This window comes from Gavialis gangeticus, unplaced genomic scaffold (genome assembly GCF_001723915.1).
Source record: "Gavialis gangeticus isolate Ggan-Ray unplaced genomic scaffold, GavGan_comp1, whole genome shotgun sequence".
Taxonomy (NCBI): domain Eukaryota; kingdom Metazoa; phylum Chordata; order Crocodylia; family Gavialidae; genus Gavialis; species Gavialis gangeticus.
This window is the reverse complement of record NW_017729032.1, coordinates 15,689,485-15,692,264: the sequence shown is the minus strand read 5'-3', so window position 1 is coordinate 15,692,264 and position 2,780 is coordinate 15,689,485. Positions and strand designations below refer to the sequence as shown.

Sequence of the window (2,780 nt, the reverse complement as noted above, 5' to 3'; positions counted from 1 at the left end):
TTCTGACCCTAGAAACTATGAAACTATGAAACTATGACACTATAATTTCATAATTGCAGAAATATGACATATATTAATATGACACATGCATTTAACATACTTAGTAGTGATGCACATTTAACAGGTATCCTTGGCACATGACTTGGGCAGAGATTCAGTCTTTACTTACCCCCATGCAATTTCAGTAGGCTAAATTCACCACTATGAAAACAGAGAGCCCCAGTCCCAGAGACATGAATAGAGCTTTCTGTGCAAGCCATTCATTTAGACCCTTGGTACTCTGGCAACTCTGTGACCCTTGGCAACTCTGTATTCAGCACAGAGCGGTGATAGCAGAAACTGGCTTTAATTTGTAAGAGGTAAGTGGAAATGACTGGTTTTGTGTTTGGAATAGTTGTCTGAAGGCATCTTCTCTGTGCTTGGAGCCTAAAGCCACATCTCTTAGTTCTGACAAGTCCCTGCAGCTAAGAGTTGAGAGATCACTACAAGTGGTCTGCAAATAGGGGAAGAGCACCATCTTTCATCTGAAATGATCTCTGCTTTGGGTTCTGGTACTCATGATGGGGGTCGCATTCTATGCTCACGAAATTGAAATGATGAGTTTTTAATTGAACTCACCCTTTCAATTTAGGGGTTTCTGTCACTGTTCTGGTGAGGATGTAGTTTAGTTTGCAACAATGCAAACTCCTTTTAAACTCCCCAGCCTCCTGCACTGTGACACTGTTAAGCTGCACAAAGTGACATTTTCATCACGTGTACATGGTAATGGCATCATATGTACAAGCGTCCTATATGCCCAAGTGACACATAGCTGTGCAGCTGTAAATTTTGGCCTTAAAGAAATCGTTTTGCCCTTCTGGTTATGTCTATTCTGTCTCCCCTGGTTTTGCAGGAGGGCATCTCTCAGGCATGCCTCACCTTACTTTTACACACCAAACCCTGGAATGCACTGGCAAAGCTGCTCTGGAGAAAGTCCACGGGTCTGGGGCATAGGACATTTAGGTTGGAGATTTGAAAGAACTATCTATGAGGATGGTCAAGCATTGGGACAAGCTGCCAATACAGGCTGTGGGATCTCTGTCCGCTGAAATTTCAAGAGTGGGTTGGGCAGACACTTGGATGGGATGGTTTAGTCAGGAATGATCCTGTCCTGAGCAGGGGGCTGGACTAGGTGATCACACGAGGTTCCTTCCAGCCCTACTTCAGTGTATTCACTCTGCTATGGCAGGGGAGGTATCCCCAGGGTCCAAGTGCCTGCTATTTTCAGGCTATTCCTTTGCAGTTTCTGATGATTACTGGGAACCACAGGGGTGTGGCTGGCAAAGGGGGCTGGGTTGCGAGTAGTGGCCTAGGTACTAATAATTGGGATTTAGAATTTCCTGAGATCTCAGAAAAAATCCAGGCCTTTCAGAGGTAATCAAAGGTGGGATGAAGTAGACAGCAGGGGCTTCTGGTGACCATGAGCATGTCTATACATACAAAAGTGGTATGGTGGGTTTACTCCAAGCAGGTGTCTACATGTTCAGGGATGCAGGAGCAGATTTGCTGCTCATGGCCTACCTCGGACAGCCCTGCACCAGCCCCCTGCCACTGTCAGGGAGAGCTGGAGGCTCTGGCTGCAGCAGCCTGTGGCTGATGGCCATCTTGAAAAGGCAGCCTCATGCAGTACTCCCAGGCCACCTGCTTTCCTGACCCAGAGCAACATGCAGAGCATGGTGGTAGCACACAGTAGCTCTGTTGCCTCAGCCTCTGCCTGCCACAACATGGCTGCTCCAGCCCCAGGCCCCAGCAGCAATGTCCACTGCCCCAGACTCCTGCTTGCCACCCTGCTCACCCTAATAGCCTGACATGGGAACCGCCACCTGATCCAGGTCAGTCTCAGCTCTAGCAACACCCCTGCACAGTGCAGCCACCTGGCCTGGACCATCGCACTGTCCCAGGCCTCTTGACACCACGCTGCTGCAGCCCAGACCCCATGCTGCCACCTGGACCCCAGCAGGGATGCTGATGATGTGCTCCTAGATGCCACAACTGGGGTCATCTATGTGCTCATGGGCCTCCAGCCCCACTGCCTCTGGGCCTGTTGGGCCAGCCAGGACTGGTGGCTGCACATTGTCCAGACCACTTGGGATGATGAGCAGTGGCTGGAGCCCTTTCGCATGACCCAGGCCACCTTCCAGGACCTCCTTGAGCAGCTCTGCCTGCACCTGGAGTGGCAGGACCACCATGCAGCGGCCACTCCCCACAGACATCTGGCTGGCTATTGCCCTGCTCAAGCTGGCCACGTCCACAAGCCTCCACTATGTCAGCCATTGCTTCAGCATGGGCAAGGTGACCACCGGGGAGGCCATTCTGGAGGTGTGCAGTGCCCTCCAAGACATCCTGGGGCACACTGTGCATGACCCCCTGGAGGTGGTACAGGGTTTCATGCCCTGGGCTTGTCCCCAGTCATCAGGGCCCTGGATGGAACCCACATTCCCTGACAGGCCTTCATAAATGTGTGCATTGGCGTGTCTGCTCTACTCAAACTGGCTGAGGACCTCAGCCTCTCTCCAGAGTGTGATGAGGTCCACAGTCTCCTCCTGGGACCACTTGGGGCCCCAGGAGGCAGTGTGTGATGTCGGGGAGGACTCCAGTATGGCTCCCTCAACAGCTCACTAGGTCTCTGTATGGTAGTCCCAGTGCTGGCGGGCCTGGGCAGGAGCACACAGCACCCACTGTAGGGGCACAGTGCAGGACAGGCAGGTGCATGGTGAAAGTGTTCTGGGCACCAATAGTAG

General features: G+C 52.1%; 1 protein-coding gene across 1 annotated transcript in view; it reads right to left on the bottom strand.

Moving 5' to 3' along the window:
• The window catches only part of TYR (tyrosinase), a 106,539-nt gene that overhangs the window by 86,931 nt on the left and 16,828 nt on the right, over positions 1 to 2,780 (bottom strand). The gene's annotated exons all lie outside the window — the stretch shown is intronic.